This window comes from Ovis aries, chromosome 15 (genome assembly GCF_016772045.2).
Source record: "Ovis aries strain OAR_USU_Benz2616 breed Rambouillet chromosome 15, ARS-UI_Ramb_v3.0, whole genome shotgun sequence".
In the NCBI taxonomy this organism is placed as follows: Eukaryota; Metazoa; Chordata; class Mammalia; order Artiodactyla; family Bovidae; genus Ovis; species Ovis aries.
The window spans coordinates 48,391,054-48,411,340 of NC_056068.1; the positions used below are offsets into that span (position 1 = coordinate 48,391,054).

At 36.5% G+C, this 20,287-nt stretch overlaps 1 pseudogene; it reads left to right on the forward strand.

Annotated features, from left to right (window-relative positions):
- The first annotated feature begins 15,897 nt into the window (after positions 1–15,897).
- LOC101109040 (olfactory receptor 51G2-like) lies at positions 15,898–16,844 on the forward strand (annotated as a pseudogene).
- The last annotated feature ends 3,443 nt before the right edge of the window (positions 16,845–20,287 follow it).

The window sequence follows — 20,287 nt, forward strand, 5'->3', positions numbered from 1 at the left end:
AACTCCTGATAGAGGCAATAGCTGAATGGGTCATTTGTGCTCTGTGAAAGAAAGCAAACACAAACCACCACATATTGTATGATCTCATTTGTATGAAATTTTAGAAAAGCCAAAATCAGTGATGGTTGATCAGAGATTTTAGAGATGAAAAGCAAGTATAAAGAGACTGAGTACAAATAGGCAGGAAATGACTTTTTGGAAGATCAAAATGTTCCATATCATGGCTGATGTACTAATCACACGATTTTACATGTTATTTAAAGCTCATCAAATTGTAGTTCATTAAAATGTATCTCTTTAGGGATATCTTCCCTAATTCTTTCCTTTCAGTCAATTCAAAAAGGAAATGTCACTGTAGTTTGTGAAATAATTTGATCTCCATTACTAGAAATTGATTAATATCTGGGATGGGTATCAGGCTATTTTATTTTATACATTCACCTATTTGATTCCCTCTAAGTGGTACAACATACATACTACATAGAAAAACAAATTAACTCTATCCTTTGTTGTGAGCAGTGACTTTCATTATTTCTCCATCTCAGAAGGCTCTAAATCTCTATATTATTTTCTTCCTTAGAAACTTCAAGTATTTCCGTTACTCTTCTGCTTACATTTATGCCTTTTCCCTTTTGTTATGGTTCATGTAAAATTTCTGAGCAATTTGAATATTCTAAAGTCACCAGTTAACTTTCAAATTTTCATACTCAATCCAGATATCTTTTCTGAACATGTGTTCAACTGATACAAAGACATATGTAGCCAGTTGCTTCACAGGAAATTAAAATATACGCCCTAAGCAAAAGAGTTAATTTAACCCTTTCCAACCCATACAACTTTTTCATGTATTTTATTCAAAAATATTATTGATGGACTATGTGTTCAGTCATGTCTGACATTTTTGTGACCTCATGGACTGTAGCCTGTCAGGCTCTTCTATCCATGGAATTTTCCAGGCAGGAATACTGGAGTGAGTTGCCATTTCCCTCCTCCAGGGGATCTTCTTAACAGAGGGATCAAACCCGCCTCTCTTGTGACTCCTGTATTACAGGTGGATTCTTTACCACGGTGCCACCTGGTAAGCCCTAGTGTTGATGAGACTATTGTAAACGTAATGCCAGTTTATTTTACTGTTGGTAATGTCACTCTGAAAAGCAAAGTCAGGAGCCAGACTGTCGAGTTCAATAGATGGCGCCATTCGAGTCGGTCATTTGCCTTTGGCTGTTGCCTTTCTGTGCTTACTTCCCTCTTGGTGTAATGAGGATTTCAGTATCTACTGTCTGTAAGGTTCTAATGGGAAATCACTAGGAAAAAATGCCTCACTATATAAAAGAAGCCACTTGCAATGTAGGACACCCAGGTTCCATCCCTGGGTTAGGAAGATCCCCTGGAGGGGGAAACAGCAGCCTACTTCAGTATTGTTGCCTGGAAAATTCCACAGACAGAGGAGCCTGGCAAGCTCCAGTCCATGGGGTCACAAACAGTTGGACATGACTGAGCAAGTAACACTTTCAGTTTTTTCACTTCATATATATATATAGATCTATATACATCTGTATGTATACATACAGATATGTCTATACATAGGCTTCCCAGGTGGCACAGATGGTAAAGAACCTGCTTGAAAATACAGGAGACTCAAGGGAGCTGGTTCAATCCCTGGGTAGGGAAGATCTCCTGGATAAGGGCAGGGCAACCTACTCCAGTATTCTTGCCTGAAGAATCTGCTGGACAAGGGAGCCTGGTGGGCTACAATCCATGAGGTCACAGAGAGTCGGACATGACTGAGCATGCACAAGACAGATATAAATGCTGTTTAAAAAGTGAAAGTGAAGTTGCTTAGTCATGTCTGACTTTTTGTGACCCCACGGACTGTAGCCTGCCAGGCTCCTCCATCCATGGGATTTTCCAGGCAAGAGTATTGGAGTGGGTTGCCATTTCCTTCTCCAGGGGGATCTTCCCAACCCAGGGATCGAACTCAGGTCTCAACTCAAGGCTACTGTTATTAACTCTCAACATTGCTCTTTACCTTAAACAAACTAGTAATTTCTTATCTGAAAGCTCTTCCCCTAGTAGTTCTTTAGTACATTGTTCCTACACTTTTCATAGTTTCTAAAATGTCAACAAGACTACATTGTACCCTTTTAAATATTTTCTCATAAGCAACAAAATAAACTTAATTTCCTTTGCTTCTTTATTATGAGGCACAATACATTTACAAAACAAACGTGCATGGTTCTCTAAGTTCATCACTAATATAAATGACATCCCTATGCTCCGTATTTTGTTGCAATAATTCTGAAGGTGCTGGGAGCCCTAGCTTTATGCATTATCATTCTGTGTCTTTAAACCTTTGCTCAAGACAAGCCCTCTGACTGGATCACTCGCTCCTCCCTCTCTCTTACATACCCAGTGAATTTCTATTTAGTCCTGAAAAATTAATCTCAGATACTGTGTCTTCTAGAAAGTATTTCTTGTATTTCTGCCCTATTAACTAATCTGCAAGTATTTGAGATCACATGCCTCTTTCTCTAGTGAGATTTTTTTTCTGAAAATATTTTACTTATTATGATAAATTTTTTTTCTAAATGAGTGGCTTAACAAAATGGCTGAGGCAAGTTGTTCGATTTCAATAATTCTCAGCTTTCATTTTAATAAATTTGTAATAAAGATGCTATATTAAATGTTGCTATGAGGATTAATTATATAAGGCAGAGCAAAAGCACACCGCATATTGCCTAAAAGTTAGTCAGCATTTGTTTTTGAGCTTTTATAGTATTCAGTTCAAAACAAATATATACATAAGTAAATTGTAGACATTATAAAATAAAATCCCATGGTGATTTGACAAGAAAATACTAATTGGTAAGAAATTGTAGTTTAACAAGCCAATGTTCCGGCTCAATACATAGCAGCTTAAACATGTGTTGGATAAAGTAAAAAAGCAGCAGAAGCAGCAAGAATGGCAGAGTAAGACAGTGATACAGGTGGAAAGAAAAACAGAAGAAAAGAACGGAGAGAGGGTGGAAAGAAGGAAGGGAGGTGGAGGGAAGAAAGGTGGGAAATTTTTAGAAAAAATAATTAAGGAACTTCTGATGCTCACTGCAGTGCTGAAACCAGAACATATTTCCTAGATCCTAGTACTTGAATTTCTATAAGCAAAGTACTTACTATACATAAAAGAGTGTACATCAAAATAATATATGAATGTTGAGTGTTTTATGTGTGTGTGTTCATTTTTCTCTTCAAAGCCCAACTAGAAGCCAAGTTCTTACACAAAGTTTTAAAAAGAGGCACTTTGATTTTAAACATTCTACCTTATACAAGTAAAAATGACTAATGCCCAGGTAGAAGCAGGTTAAAATCACATAATGCATCTTGTTATAAAAATATCCTACATTTACACATAAACATATACATAAACACACTCATTCAAATACATATGCCATGCATATATCTTTGTTATTAGCATAAAATCTTCTTGCTTTATCATAACCTGAGCTTCAAAGAGCTAATAGAATATAATCCTTTTGATTTCAGCTTTTAGTCATGTTTTTTCTATTTTTTTTTAATTTGTTTTTTTATTTATTTTGGTCAAAGTAAAAAACTTGGTTCTAAACCCATCCTTATAACAGCTTCTGAAAGGAAAAAACTGTTTTGCCAGCTTTCTCATTTACATTTTGTTATGTCATGTTGTTTTGTTATGTTACACTTCCTTATACCAATCATGCAGTTTTTAATGAGAAGCCCTGCTTGTGTCAGCTACTGTTCTAAACATTAGAGAGTCAAACATGTGTGAGAAATAAACCAGTATCGTGGAAGAAACTTCACCATTATGATTTAAAAATTAGCTTTATCATATTTTTCCTCATATCATCCCAAGGGTAATTCAATCTTTCTGAGAACTAATATTACTTGTCAAAATATGTGCAATTATACCTATTTTAAAGGGTACTCAGAAAGATTAAACATAAAACAGAAGAGAGCTTATAATAACACCAACACAATTGGAAAACAAAGTTTACATAAAAGTTATTATAATATGCCAAGGTCTGATTTAGAGTTACACACCAAGTTTACGTCTATATCTAGATCACTATATATATTTTAACGGGAATCTAGAGGAAGGCTTTTCTGATAAGTTGGAATATAGGAAGTCTGAAGAAGCATCAGTTGGGATAAAACCAGATGTATTATCTGTGTGAAAGAATGACATCATTAAAATTACAGAGATTTTAAAGAGAACTTGGATAAAAAATATTGTGGCTGTCAAATTTTATTACTGTTTCAAAATACTAGCAGAACAGTTCTTCACCTGGATCAATTCTTAATTTTTTTAATCTGGAAAATTAAGTGTGATTTTGAATGACTATTTCTCTAAAGCACAAATTCTCATTCAAATATCTTGGAACTTGTTAAAAAAAAAAAAAAAAAAAAACGATGACAAATACTTCCAGTGAGCACAAGCTCAATTTAGAGTGGGAAAAAAAAAACAAAAAAAAAACTGTTTTGTTTAATGGGGTCAGGTGGAGAGGACAAAGAAAAACGTCCAAAATTTGCAAAAGCATTTATGTTCTTCATGGTTCAGCACCTAAAAATAAAACATGCTGATTTAGTTAAATTTAATGCATGTCTGCAAATTATATTTATGAGACTCTGGTCTCAGGACTCAGGGAAAGCTATCAAAACAAGAAACACAGTTCTTAAAATTTGGAAATCTAAAAATGTAGTTTATGTAAACACATATGCACACATAGCATTAACAAATATTCTTTAAATTGGTCATGAGTATAGTAATTATTAATTAGGAGAAAACAAAATTAAACCAATTATTTAACTTTAAAATTTACTGATTATCAAATGAAGGATTCTCCAAACAATTTAATCCCACACATCCTAACTCATCAACACTAGCCATTCCTGTTGGTCCCTTTATCCTGGAAAGCTGGTTATTATTGTACTAATTTACTTGAATGGATATCCTCAGGTTTACAATTGTAGCTCGTATTATTTATGTCTGAAGTACTTTACTTACTGTGCAATGAATGACTTTTTCGCTTTTGGATGTACCTGGTGGCAGGACTCCCTGTAAGGCATGGAAACCCAGAGGATGTTCTGTATGAAGAAGGAGGGCCTTACGTCTAGTACTGGGTTGTTGAACGGCACTTTACAAACCAAGAGAGGGTCTCCTAGGTGCCTAAACCTCTGCTAAAATTTTAAAAGCCCTGGGAATTCCCAACTTTCTGAGCCAAGGGCTTAAATTTAATTTTCACCCCGAGGGATCTTTGAGAAACAAGAGACCATGTCTTAAATATTGTACATCATAGAGCACCTTCTGTACTGAAGAAACCAAAAGCTCTCATTTTATTGGAACCCATTGGGTCTGAGCCATTTTTTTCTATATTGTATAAAGAACAAATTGGAATGACAGCATACAAATAGAACTGTATGATATTGACTGTTTCTGAAACAGTAAGCTCTTTAGTAAATAAAATAATAAATGCCTAAAGAATATGCAATGAGAAAAAGGCAGTCTCTTCAGCAAGTCGTGTTGGGGAAGTTGCACAGCTGCATACAAAGCAATGAAATTAGAACACATTGCCATATCATACACAAAAATAAATTCAAAATGGATTAGAGACTTAAATATAAGACCATGACACCATAAAGCTCCTAGAAAAGAACATAGGCAAAGCATTCTGTGCTGTAAATTGTCCCAATATTTTCTTAGATCAGTTTCCCATGGCAATAGATATACAAGTAAAAATAAACAAATAGAACCTAATCAAACTTACAAGCTTTTGCACAGCAAGGAAACCATAGACAAAGTGAAAAGACAACCTATGGACTGGGAGAAAATACTTGCTAATGATGTGACAAACAAGGGCTTAAATCCCCAAAATATAGAAATGGCTCATACAATTCAATAACAAAAAAACAAACAACCCAATCAGAAAATGAGCATAAGACCTAAACAGACATCTCTCCAAAGAAGACATGCAGGTGGTCAGTACGCGCATGAAAATATACTCATCAACATAATTTGTTAAAGTGCAAATCAAAACTAAAATGAAGTACCACCACACCCCAGAGTGGCCAACATTAAAAAGTCTACAAATAATAAATGCAGGAGAGTATAAAGGGAACCCTCTTACACTGTGGATGAGAATGTAAATTGGTGCAGTCATTATGGAAAATAATATGGAGGTTCCTCAAAAAACTGAAAATAGAGTTGCCATCAGTTCACTTCAGTTCAGTTCAGTTGCTCAGTCATGCCCAACTTTTTGCGACCCCATGAATCGCAGCATGCCAGGCCTCCCTGTCCATTACCAACTCCCGGAGTTCACACAGACTCACGTCCATCGAGTCCGTGATGCCATCCAGCCGTCTCATCCTCTGTTGTCCCCTTCTCCTCCTGCCCCCAATCCCTCCCAGCATCAGAGTCTTTTCCAATGAGTCAACTCTTCGCATGAGGTGGCCAAAGTACTGGAGTTTCAGCTTTAGCCATAAGATCCAGCAATTCTACTCTTGAGTATATATATGCTCAGACAAAACTGTAATTTAAAAAGAAACATGTACCCCTGTTTATAGCATCACTATTTACCTAAATGTACATTGATTGATGAATGGATAAAGATGTGATACCCACCCACACACAGAATATTACTCAACCTTAAGAAAGAATAAAATAATGCCATTTGCAGCAACATGGATAGACCTAAAGATTATCATACTAAGCAAAGTAAGTCAGAAAAAGAAATACAAACACCACATGATATCACTTATATATGGAATCTAAAACATGACACAAATAAAATATCTAAGAAACGGAACAGACTCACAGACACAGAGAACAGACCTGTCGTTGCCAATGGGGTGGCATGGGGGAGGGAAGGATGGGGAGTTTGGGATTTGTAGATGCAAATTATTATATATAGGATGGATAAACAATAACATCCTACTGTAAAGCACAAGGAGCTATAATCAATATCCTGTGGTAAATCATAATGGAAACAATATTAGTATATATATATATATGTTAGTATATATATATATAATTAAATCAGTTGGCTGTTCAGCAGAAATTAACACAACATTGTAAATCACCTATACTTCGATAATATAAAAAATAATAACTGTCTAAAAGTATTCCATTCAAATATGTACTTGTACATTGTCAAAATTTAAAATATGCAGAGTTGCTTCATGTAAGTTTGGGGCAAAAACATCAATTATTTTCCCCAGAAGTAACAAAATAAAACTCTCTAAATTTATTTTCCTAAGTAGATAATAAAATATATTAAAGTAATTTAGTACAGGACATCAGTTTGTATTCTACTAAAACTTGTTTTTCTCTTTTCTCAAGAACTTATTATAGATGTATTTCCTGACTATAAAAAGTCCCTGTGAGTTTTTAAAAGATACTAAATATTGAATAACAGGAAAGTAATATAACCCATTAACTATTTTCCTGAATTTTAAATTGTTTCTAGTTCACCAATATGAATAATTATGCCATCTTGGTACATATAATTTGTGTGCACTTTTCGTATGTTTCTATGGGATAAAATGTTCACATTAAATTGCCAGGCCAAAATATATCTATTTTATAAATTCAATTCTTGTCAACTTTCCTTTAAAAAATGTTAGCTAATTTTAAAAAACATTAAAATATAGTATGTACAGAAGTATAAATATTTGTTTACTTTCTTTCATATTTGTCAAACCCTTAAATTTTCTATCATGAAAAAACTACAGTGTTATCCCCTTAATTTATATTTTTATATTGATTATTAGTGAAGATAGGAATGTTTTGTATATATTACTGGACATTTGTGCATTTTCTTTTGTGAATTGTCTGACCAGGCATTTCAAAAGATTAAAATGGATGCTTCACCTTAGCTCAGGTACACTTTTTTAAAAAACTGATTAATTAATTTTTGGCTGTGCTGGGCCTTCGTGGCTGCTTGCAGGTTTTCTCTAGTTGCAGCGAGCGGTGGTCACCCTCTTCGTTGTGGTGCATGAGTTTCTCAGAGGTGCCTTCTCTTGCTGCAGAGCATGGGCTCCAAGCACATGGCCTTCAGTCATTGCAGCATGAGGGCTTCAGCAGCTGCAGATCGCGGGCTCTCTAGATCGTGGTGGTATACTGGCTTAGATGCTCTGAGGCATGCGGAATCTTCCCAGAACAGGGATTGAACCTGTGTCCCTGCATTGGCAGAGCTTCCTCTCCACTGTACCACCAGGGAAGTCTAGGTCTTCTTTTATATTATAAAATAGAGGCATGTCAATTATTTTTCAAAATATGAGTCCATGTACATATTTGATTAGGGAGCATGCTTAACCAGAACCCCCTTCATAACAGCCCTCGCAATCATTTTACATCTTCATATCCTTGTCTTGATTCTGCCTCAATTGTGACAAAATATTTGCATTTAAGATTATCTGGGGAACACTGTATGATAAAACTCATAGTTATTATCTCTTTTAAGAACAGTTTATTGAGATATAAATTAAATATATTAAATCTCAGTATTTGTAGGTACACAATTCTGACCCTTAACAAATATGCATACTTTCACATAAACATCAGTAAGTTCAAATATATATTTTAATCACACCAAAAATTCCCCATGTGCTGCTTTGAGGAACCCATTCCTCCAAGGACTCTTGGCTTTGGAAACCACTTCTTTCATTTCTGTCTCTACAGCTTTAGTGTTTTCAGAATATCATACAATGGAATTCTACAGTATATAGCTATTCTATTTTTCTTTCTTCACTTAGCATTATGCTCTTAAAATTCATCCATGTTGTTGCACATTTAGGAAATTCACTGATTTTTTTCTCATACCCAATAACATTACAATATTAGCTACAAAATGATTTGTTGATTCATTCACCATTTGATAGACATTTGCATTGCTTTGAGTTGGTGCAGTTATGAATATTTGAGTAACAGGTATATCAGTGAATATGATTTGATTTGATTTGGTTAAATACCAGTGAGTAAGGATACTATTTCTGACATACCATGTTGCATTCTTATCATAGATATGTAAGAGTGAGAGGTGCTCCAAGTTCTTTTGAGATTTTACTTAAAAAGTAAATCTGAGCACTGCAAAGAGGTATCAGATTTAATTTGTATCTCCTTAATGACTAACAACATTGAGTATCTTTTCATACCTTATTTTCTCTTGGTAACTTTGCTACTGAGCAAAGGGCTAATAGAAGCCAATACTGCAGTACCATCTGTTGAGGAAAGAGAATGCTTTATTGAGTGGTCAACCCCAAAGGAGACATGAGACAAGACTCCATCAGAAGTCAAACTTTCAGATTTAGGGGAGGGGGACAGGTATGCAGAAGTATTGGCTGAGCAAGTTCTGATTGAAGGGCTCTGGGACCTTGCATTTATGGTAAGGGTGGTAAAGGGGCTGTGGCCCAGAATCTTCCTGGACAATGGACTCTTTGCTGCTGGAAGTGTTTCCGCATTCATATTCAGGCCATGTCCCAGTTCTTTGACTCCTTGCAGAAGAAACTTTGGTTCTACGTGTTTGAGGTCAAAATTTTCTCCTCTTGCTCATCTTATGGCTGCATGACGTAAGGTTTTACTCTGTTGAGTCAGAAAAACAAATCATCATCTTGTTAGAAACAGGATACGGCCAGCTTGGGGCTTGTTCTGCAGTTACACCTTTTCTTTGGTAAAGTTTTGTTTTTCTGTTAGTTTGTTTTTGCCATTTTATGGTATTTATTTTTAATTATTGATTTGTGACATTTTATTACATTGGGTTGGTCAAAACGTTCCTTCAGATTTTAAGTAAAAAGACACATTTTTTCATTTTCACCAAGAACTTTATTGAACAACGTATTTACTGTTTTGTTCTACTACCTTCTGCCATTTTTCAGGCAACTTGATAATTCTACGTTCCCAAAATGTTTTATCTTTTTGAGTAAAGAGCTGTTCCAGGTGCCTTTTCTAGTTTCCCAGGATTTGAAATTATTATTTTTTTTTTCACAATGAGAATTTTGTAAAGACCAAAATAAATGGAAATCCAAAGTTGCAATGTCTGGTGAATATGAATGAATCATAACTACCACTGTTTGATTTTCTGGAAGGAGCTCATAATAGAGGACTCCCCTTCCAATTCTGCCACATACACAATTTCACCTTCTTTGGATGAAGACTGGCCTTTGGTGTGGTAGATGGTGGTTCATTTTGCTTGTTCCATGATATCTTCTCTTCTACATTATTGTACAATATCCGCTTTTCATCACCCATCACAAATTGTTTTAAAAATGGAAATTTCTTATGTTTAAGTAGAGAATCACATGCAGAAATATGGACAAGAAGGTTTTCTCCACCTATGTGGAACCCAAACATCAAAGTGATGAACATAACCAAGCTGGAGCAAATAATTTTCTTTTTTCTTTTTTAAAATATTAATTTATTTATTTGGCTGGGTTGGGTCTTAGTTGTAACATATTGGATCTTCCTTGTGTCGCACAGATTCCCTAGCTGTGTTGTGTGGGCTCCAGAGTGAGTGGGTTCAGTGGTTGTGGCTCTTGGATTTAGTTGCTCTGCAATATGTGGGGTCTTACTTCTCCAACTAGTAATCGAATCCACGTCTCCTGCATTGCAAGGTGGATTCTTAACCACTGGACCACCAGGGAAGTCTCCATTTTCTGTATTCTTAATAAAGCAACTTTGCAACAAGGGAAAGCATTCTAATTCATTAAAGTATGAAAAGTTTACTTAAAAACAAGTGTTCCTCATTTATAATAAAACAAATATTTTCATTATCAGGAACTAAATGCAAAGAAACTGGACCTTGCACACATGAGATTTAACCTACTATTTATTACATCACAGAGATACCTAAACAAGTGACTCAAGAGTTATGGCTTTTGAACCACAGTAGGAAGGCAAATATAAATTAGATCCATAATTTGGTAACTGCACTAAGAGGGAACACTTAAAAAAATTTATTTTTAATTGAAGGATAATTGCTTTACAGTATTGTGTTGGTTTCTACCAAACATCAATATGTATCAGCCATAGGTTAACCCATGTCCCCCTCCCACCTAAATATCCCTCTCCCTCCCTCCTCATTACACCCCTCTAGCTAGTTACTGAGCCCCAGTTTGAGTAACGGAACAGTTTTTTAAACACAGTTTCATGAGTGTTTTAGAAGAAGATGGTCAGGTTCAGATATTTGTAGGGGTTGGGAATCGAGGTCAAGATCTGAGATATTCCTTTTAATGTGGGAACTGAAAGGCACTGGATAAAGTTTACGGCATAAGAGCTTAGACTTGGTGAATAGGATGTGCTCTGGACATTAAAGGTCATCTTGATAAATTAATTAGCTGTTGTCTAAGTGATCTAAGCTGTTTTTCTTTCTTTCTTTTTTTTTTTTTAAGCTGTTCTTCTATGTGAGAAATTTATTAGTTTCAACTAATTTTCACTCATCCAGAAAAGCGTATTAAGTATTTGAATAAATTTATATTCAGGAATTCAATGAAATGAATGGTGATGTTATTTATTGCTTTACATCTTTAGCTTTGGGGGCAAGAATTTTCTTGAACAAATAAGAAAGTTGACACAAGTATTCTAAGTTCGTAATCTGGATACAATCTATGTGGGTGTGGGTGTACTCAGTTCTGTTTATTATTTCACTGGTAGGAAAAAACGTTTTTACATTTAGTAGAGACGGAGATGGATGATATATGTTGTCTAGTCCAATTCCAAGATTTTGTATATTTTTAGTTCTCAACAGCTCCCAAGAGGTTAAATTTATTCATGAATCTGTAATGCTATTTCATACAGTTGTTGTTCACTGCACTGTCTCAAAAACAGTCATATTATTAAGACACTAAGACACACAAGTGTTCAATACATATAGTGAACAATATATTCCTGAATTTGTAAGTATCAATATAAAATTTAATATCTTCTCTGTGCTAGGCCTTGATATATCTGATAAATAAGCAAAATAATAAAATACAGGAATAAGAAATACTTTTTTTGGAAGTGATCAAACTCTATAAATTTGAACATCTCATCAAAGAATTTGTCCTTGCATTTTAGGAAGAACTTATATGGGAAATCTCTACCTTGTACCCAGTGTTTTTCTTTAACTTACACTTTTTCCAAAGGTCATGGGTCTTTAACAACTTTGAGTGGAAAGGAAATTACTTATTTATTACTTTAAGACATGCAGAAAATTTAATGAGTTAAGAGTTTATGAATATAATGTAAATTTCAATATGGCTACCTTTAATTAGACAAACAGCAACAAAAGTACCTTTAAAAATGGCAAGCTGGTCCTTCTTTTTGGATGATACATGTTTCTCAGCGGTTTTGATACTTTATTTTACATACGTTAGTGGCTTCAATTCCACAGTGTCAGGATGGCCATAAAAAGCCTCAGCTTGAGAAGAAGCAATGGAGACAGCTAATCAGCCTACATTTTCACTGATTTCCTTATAATTATTTCTTCTCCACAAAAGAGAAAAATAAATACTCTGCAATCAGGGAGGAGATACTTTACGAATAACATTCAGATCTACACCAATGATAGCACTGATGTTATTTTAAAGTATATTTTGATAGAAGGGAAAAAGTGCTCTGCATCGTAAATGACCTTTGAAACACAGACCGCCTACATATTTACTGTCTGATATAAGGTAAATAAATTAATTTATTTTAATTTTTATTTCTTCAAATATAGCAATAATTTGTTTGGTTGATGTGAGGAGAAAGGGTGACTTTGTATGTAAAAAAGTAAATGATAAAAAACACATGAAAATAGCTTTTAAATCCCTGGTGTGACTCATCATAAGGAGCGTCTACTGCTATAATTACAATATTCCTAGCTGAATCCATGAAAATTTAAACACCAATGTTGCTGAACTGTGGGTTTTGCTAGCCTAAAAGGTTATTTTTAAACAACATAATGAAACTCCCTTAATATTCAGTTGTGTGTTTCCGCTTGTGAAAAATTAGTTGTGTGTATATGGATAGGGTGTGGAATAATGACAGGAAAGTATATATAGTTTATCATTTCGTAAGTCTAAGGCAATTTCTATATATATTCAATTTGGTTTCATATCTTAAAACATATAATATGAATTCAAAAATATGTGGTGTGCTTTGGACTGTAGCCCACCAGGCTCCTCTGTCCATGGGATTTTTCAGGCAAGAATACTGGAGTGGGATGCCATTTTTCTCTTCCAGGGAATCTTCGCGACTCAGTGATAGAAACTGCATCTCCTGTATCTCCTGAATTGCACACAGATTCTTTACTTGCTACGTTATTGGGGAAAAGACAATTGTTATTATTGGATACTAACTATAAAACTCCTAGAGGAGAACATAGGCAAAACACTCTCCGACATAAATCACAGCAGGATCCTCTATGATCCACCTCCCAGAATTCTGGAAATAAAAGCAAAAATAAACAAATGGGATCTAATTAAAATTAAAAGCTTCTGCACAACAAAGGAAACTATAAGCAAGGTGAAAAGACAGCCTTCTGAATGGGAGAAAATAATAGCAAATGAAGCAACTGACAAACAACTAATCTCAAAAATATACAAGCAACTCCTGCAGCTCAATTCCAGAAAAATAAACGACCCAATCAAAAAATGGGCCAAAGAACTAAATAGACATTTCTCCAAAGAAGACATACGGATGGCTAACAAACACATGAAAAGATGCTCAAGATCACTCATTATTAGAGAAATGCAAATCAAAACCACAATGAGGTACCACTTCACACCAGTCAGAATGGCTGCGATCCAAAAATCTGCAAGCAATAAATGCTGGAGAGGGTGTGGAGAAAAGGGAACCCTCCTACACTGTTGGTGGGAATGCAAACTAGTACAGCCACTATGGAGAACAGTGTGGAGATTCCTTAAAAAATTGCAAATAGAACTACCTTATGACCCAGCAATCCCACTTCTAGGCATACACACCGAGGAAACCAGAATTGAAAGAGACACATGTACCCCAATGTTCATCGCAGCACTGTTTATAATAGCCAGGACATGGAAACAACCTAGATGTCCATCAGCAGATGAATGGATAAGAAAGCTGTGGCACATATACACAATGGAGTATTACTCAGCCGTTAAAAAGAATTCATTTGAATCAGTTCTGATGAGATGGATGAAACTGGAGCCGATTATACAGAGTGAAGTAAGCCAGAAAGAAAAACACCAATACAGTATACTAACACATATATATATGGAATTTAGGAAGATGACAATGACGACCCTGTATGCAAGACAGGGAAAGAGACACAGATGTGTATAATGGACTTTTGGACTCAGAGGGAGAGGGAGAGGGTGGGATGATTTGGGAGAATGACATTCCAACATGTATACTATCATGTGAATTGAATCGCCAGTCTGTCTGACGCAGGATGCAGCATGCTTGGGGCTGGTGCATGGGGATGACCCAGAGAGATGTTATGGGGAGGGGAGGTGGGAGGGGGGTTCATGTTTGGGAATACATGTAAGAATTAAAGATTTTAAAATTAAAAATAAATTTAAAAAAATAAAATAAAATAAAATAAAATAATGTTATTATTAAATTCAAGAAGCAAATCTTGTCAGATTAATGCAAAAGTTTCCAAATGTTCAGCTTAAATCTCAACACTGTTCTCATTGCAGAAGAAATAGGATATATAATGCATCCATGAACTTCAATTTGACTTGTTGCTGTTGCTTAAGAGAAGGCAATGACACCCCACTCCAGTACTCTTGCCTAGAAAATCCCATGGATGGAGGAGCCTGGTGGGCTGCAGTCCACAGGGTCTCGAAGAGTCGGACACAACTGAGTGACTTCACTTTCACTTTTCACTTTCATGCACTGGAGAAGGAAACGGCAACCCACTCCAGTGTTCTTGCCTTGAGAATCCCAGGGACGGAGGAGCCTGGTGGGCTGCCGTCTATTTGGTTACACAGAGTCGGACATGACTGAAGTGACATAGCAGCAGCAGCTGTTGCTTAGTTGCTAACTCCTGTCCAGCTCTTTGTAATCCCATGAACTCTAGCCCACGAGGCTTCTCTGGCCATGGGATTTGCCAGGCAAGAATACAGGAGTGGGTTTTCATTTCCTTCTTCAAGAGATCTTCCTAACCCAGGGATCGAACCCACATGTCCTCCATTGGCAGGTGGATTATTTACCAGTGAGCCACCAGAGAAGCCCCCTTAGCTTGAGTAGCACTATCTAATATGTTGGAGAAGGAAATGGCAACCCACTCCAGTATTCTTTCCTAGAGAGTCCTATGGAAAGAGGAGACTGGTGAGTTGCTGTCTATGGGGTTGCACAGAGTCAGACATGACTGAGGCAACTTAATATGCATGCATGCATTGGAGAAGGAAATGGCAACCCACTCCAGTATTCTTGTCTGGAGAATCTCAGGGATGGAGGAGCCTGGTGGGCTGCCATCTATGAGGTCGCACAGAGTCAGACATGATTGAAGTGACTTAGCAGCAGCAGCAGCAGCATCTAATATGTATCATGGCTGACAAAGGCAGTAAGAAATACCCTAGAATGATATACTATGGTAATTAAAATTACAGGTATGAATTTGCATAAAATAAAAAATTTATTTAAAGGGCATTATTTTGGCATATTACTTTAAAATGTCATTATAGCAATTAAATGGCTTAGGTACAATAAGTATCAAGTGTATTTTTCTCATTTTTATTCAATAAAGTACAGTATCTGTGGAAATTAATGAAAACAAAGTCTCACTTTCTAGTCCAAAGCCTCAAATGCTCTCTATTGGGAAACATCATTTACTCTCATATTAGACACATATCAGGGCCAGCTTAAAAGAAGCAGTATTATAAGTAGTCAAATGCTCAAATAAAATTTTAACATCTGTGGAGGCAATGCATTTCATTTTAGGAAAGACATGCAGTTCTGGCATCAATAGCACCAGCTCCACATTCTCCACCTTCCAGGTGACAGGCTTACCTGGGCTGGAAGCTGTTCACATCTGAATCTCCTTACCTTTCTGTGCCGTGTTCTTGGTAACCCTGGTGGGCAATGTGACCATCATGACAGTTATCACTCCATGTGCCTATGTACCTCTTCCTGGTCATGCTAGCTGCCTCTGATCTGGGTCTGTCCCTCTTCACCTTCCCCACAATGCTGAGGATCTTCTGGCTGGATGCTAGAGAACTCACCTTATATGCTTGCTTCACCCAAATGTCTTTTACTCACACTTTGCCGGATTTTGAGTCAGTTATCATACTGGCAATGGCCTTTGACCACTATGTGGCCATTTCTCATCCACTGCACTATTCTTCCATTCTCACCAGCAGTGTAATTGCGAGGATAGGTTTGGCCATTGTAGGGAGAGCCACGATGCCCAAGTACCCCTTCCTATCCTCTTGAGGAGGCTGTACTTGGGTCATTTTAATGTACTTTCTCATTCCTACTGCCTGCATTCTGATATTCTAAAGCTTTCTTGCTCCAGCACTAGGGTCAATAGCATTGTTGGACTCTTTATGGTGCTTTCCAACATGGGCATTGATTTTCTCCTTTCTTACCTGTTGATTCTGAAAACCACCCTGAGTGTTTTATCCCATGATTGCTACCTCAAAACTCTCAACACCTGTATTTCCCACCTCTCTACTGTAGCCCTCTTCTTCACACCTATGATCTGCTTGTCTATACTTTACCAATTTGGCCCAGGACTTTCTCAAACTTCTTTGTACTCATGGCCAACATGCATTTTCTCATTCCTCCTGTGATGAACCGCATCGTCTATGAGGAGAAAATCAAGCAGATCCAAGATAAAATCTTAAAACTCTTCATCAAAAAAAAGACCTGAAGAATCCTGAGCCAAATTTATAACATGAATTTTGGAAAACAGGTACAAGTCAATAGTCACTATCCCAACTCTTCCAGCTGAAGTGACTTTTCTTCATTACTATATACATAAGGAGGCAAGTAAAAGGGCTGAATGTGTTTTATTTTCACAACTTACACCGGCCATGATTCTCCCTTTCAGCATCAGCCTTTGGTTTAATTTATCATGATAGTTTTCTGTGCCCAATTACTTTATGAATTGATGATTACTTTCATTTCAAATTTTGGGAGTTGTTTACAATTTTTTGTGTTTTTCTTCAGTTCTATAAAAGACACTTTTTTTTTCATTACCCCTTGTCCCATGTTTCTTTATCATTATCATATAACAGTTCCATTAAATACTTCAGTATTTCAATCCAGATTTTCTACACATGTAAAATTCTCTCTTTCTTGAATTTTCACTATTCATTATAATTAAGTTTAAGACATCTCATAAAGCAGCATTGATTGATTAGATCAGGTAAGTAGAAGCTTAGGATGTAGTGTAGTTATGTGAAGTGAAATTGGGAGGGTTAACTCTGGTGGGGACAAAATGGCAAGGTAAAATTAACGCAAGAACTCAAATAACAGAAAATTGTTTCCAAATGTTAATAAAGTCAATTATATAAAAATTTTAGTCTCTTTCTTTTTGATCAAAAACAACAAAAAAATTCTTGATTGTACAGTAAGGTTTGTCACATTAGATGTGGCCTGATTATTTTCAAAATTGCATCAAGAATATTAATTTATTATATGTATCTTTTAAAGCTGCTTTAATGGAAGTTATCAGAAGTAATTTCAGGTTGGACTTTTGAGTTTCTCTTTATCTGCTATACTGATGCTAGATAACCAAGATAACCAAGATAAGAATTTGTCATCAGGTTCTACCTACAGTATAAGTAAAATTGGGAAAATTACTCTTTTCTTGCAATCCCCCAAATACCTTAAGATTTCAATGTTTGAGAGACAGTAAAATTCCTTAACTCACAGGTTAGGAGAGAAACTCTGTATGTTGAGACACCTGCCAACTAATGTAAGATACCTTTGCAAGCATTGGCTACCTAAAGTTTCTTAAAAGCTTCTTTTCATATCTGATTAAATGAGAATTATTTCAAATATGATATTTTAGCAAGGGGGTGATTTCATTACCAATATTTCCAATTCAGTTCAGTTCAGTTCAGTCACTCAGTCGTGTCCGACTCTTTATGACCCCATGAACTGCAGCATGACAGGCCTCCCTGTCCATCACCAACTCCCAGAATTCACCGAAACTCATGTCCATTGAGTTGGTGATGCCATCCAACCATCTCATCCTCTGTTGTCCCCTTCTCCTCCTGCCCTCAAACTTATATCATAGTAAATAAAAAAGAAGAAGCTGATGGAGGTGATGGAATTCCAGCTGAGCTATTTCAAATTCTAAAAGATGATGTTGTTAAAGTCCTATACTGTATATGTCAGCAAATTTGGAAAACTCAGCAGTGGGTACAGGACTGGAAAAGGTCAGTTTTCATTCCAATTCTAAAAAAAGGCAATGCCAAAGAATTTTAAAACTCATTTCTCATGCTAGCAAGGTCATTTTCAAAATTCTCAAGCTAGGCTTCAACAGTACATGAACCGAGAACTTCCAGATATACAAGCTGGATTTAGAAAAGGCAGAGGAACTAAAGATCAAATTGCTAACATCTGTTGGATCATAGAAAAAAAAGGGAATTCCAGAAAAAAAAAAATCTACTATTGTTTCATTGACTACGCAAAAGCCTTGACAGTGTTCAGTTCAGTTCATTTAAGTTCTCAGTCGTGTCCGACTCTTTGTGACCCCATGAACCAGAGCACGCCAGGCCTCCCTGGCCGTCACCAACTCCCGGAGTCCACTCAAACCCATGTCCTTTGAGTCGGTGATGCCATCCAACCATCTCATCCTCTGTCATCCCCTTCTCCTCCTGCCCTCAATCTTTCCCAGCATCAAGGTCTTTTCCTGTGAGTCAGCTCTTCCCATCAGGTGGCCAAAGTATTGGAGTTTCAGCTTCAAGATCAGTCCTACCAATGAACATCCAGGACTGATCTCCTTTAGGATGAACTGGTTGCAGTCCAAGGGACTCTCAAGAGTCTTTTCCAACACCACAGTTAAAAAGCATCAATTCTTCAGCACTCAGCTTTCTTTTCCACATATGTGACCACTGGAAAAACCATACCTTTGACTAGACAGACCTTTGTTGACAAAGTAACATCTCTGCTTTTTAATATGCTGTCTAGGTTGGTCATAACTTTCCTTCCAAGGAGTAAGCAGCTTTTAATTTCATGGCTGCAATCACCATCTGCAGTGATTTTGGAGCCCAGAAAAATAAAGTCATCCACTGTTTTCCACTGTTTCCCCATCTATTTGCCGTGAAGTGATGGGACCAGATGCCATGATCTTCATTTTCTGAATGTTGAGATTTAAGCCAATGTTTTCACTCTTCTTTTTCAATTTTATCAAGAGGCTCTTTAGTTCCTCTTCACTTTCTTTCATAGGGTGGTGTCATCTGCATATCTAAGATTATTGATATTTCTGCCAGCAGTCTTGATTTCCTCCAGCTTGTGCTTCCTCCAGCCCAGTGTTTTTCATGATGTATTCTGCATATAAGTTAAATAAGCAGGGTGACAATTTACAGCCTTGACGTACTCCTTTTCCTATTTTGAACCAGTCTATTGTTTCATGTCTAGTTCTAACTGTTGCTTCCTGACCTGCATATAGGTTTCTCAAGAGGCTGGTCAGTTGGTCTGGTATTCCCATCTCTTTCAGAATTTTCCACAGTTTATTGTGATCCACACAGTCAAAGGCTTTGGCATAGTAAATAAAGCAGAAATAGATGTTTTTTCTGGAACTCTCTTGCTTTCTCCATGATCCAGTGGATGTTGGCAATTTGATCTCTGGTTCCTCTGCCTTTTCTAAAACCAGCTTGAACATCTGAAAGTTCATGGTTCATGTTTTGCTGCAGCCTGGCTTGGAGAATTTTGAGCATTACTCTACTAGCATGTGAGATCACAACAAACTGGAAAGTTCTGAAAGAGATGGGAATTCCAGACTACCTTACTTGTCCCCTGAGAAACCTATATACAGGACAAGAAACAACAGTTAGAACTGGACATGGAACAACAGATTGGTTCCAAATTGGAAAAGGAGTACATCAAAACTATATATTGTCACCCTGCTTGTTTAATTTCTATGCAGAGTACATAATATGAAATGTTGGACTGGATGAAGCACAGGCTAGAATCAAGATTGCCAAGAAAGACATCAATAACCTCAGATAGGCAGATGATACCACTTTAATGGCAGAAAGTGAAGAGGAAATAAAGAGCCTCTTGATGAGGGTGAAAGAGAAGAGTGAAAAAGCTTGTTTAAAACTCAACATTAGGAGAATATGTTGCCTCACCAATTTAGGG